This window comes from Penaeus japonicus, unplaced genomic scaffold, assembly GCF_977035675.1.
Source record: "Penaeus japonicus unplaced genomic scaffold, GWHDUDI00000001_assembly GWHDUDI00000023, whole genome shotgun sequence".
Lineage (NCBI taxonomy): Eukaryota > Metazoa > Arthropoda > Malacostraca > Decapoda > Penaeidae > Penaeus > Penaeus japonicus.
The window spans coordinates 7,122,502-7,123,388 of record NW_028234425.1 but is presented as its reverse complement, the minus strand read 5'-3'; positions in this window follow the sequence as shown (position 1 = coordinate 7,123,388).

Sequence of the window (887 nt, the reverse complement as noted above, 5' to 3'; positions counted from 1 at the left end):
TGTATTTTGCATCCATAAAAATGTACGTCTTCCATTTTTCCATACGAATAACAATGTGACGAGAAGACCAGTGAATGATTAATACCAACTCGCACATCCTTATGAAAGTTAAGAAAAAATAATCATGTCGGGGTGATGATGCTGTATATGAGACCATTTGGGTTTGAGAAAAGTATTACAAACTGTGCAAACATTTTTATTTTTGTTTTCATATCTGATAATTTGAGAATAATCCAGCACTTTGAAGAATGAGCTCTTGATGTGATGTACACAATATCTATCAGTAGGGAAACATTGTCCATGCACTGTCCACAGAGTCACTTTGTCTTTTTCACTAGTGCTAGTGTATCTGCTATTCACGTTCCGTCTGTGCTGGACAGCCTGTGGGAGAACAAGGTTAAAGTGGTACTATCCACTGACAAAGGACATGAAAAGAGGAGAAGGACTGCAATAAATCAAAGAAAATATAAAGATATATTACTTAGGTTCTCGTGTTTACACAAAATTCTGTAAATTTTATGTGCTTTCTAGATAAACTGAGGAAACTATATGAAAATAAATATGACTGCAAACACATGGGAGAAAATTGTTTCCTTCTTGTGGTCTTTGACTAGAATTAAAATGTTACAAAATTGTTCATAAATATCCATTTTTTGCCCAAGAAACTGTACCACCAAATCTAGCCCCTCATTGTGTGCAATTTTATGACAAAAATAAAAGTTTAAGAAAACAATATTTATTCTATTTTGGACTCAGTGCACACACAAGGGAAATTTTGATGTAGGACTCTGAATTTCCTTACAGCAAAGGCTGTTATGCTGCAGTCATCCCCAGGGACTACAGAACAGCGAGGGAGGGGATGATGACATATTACTTCTGAGACAGAT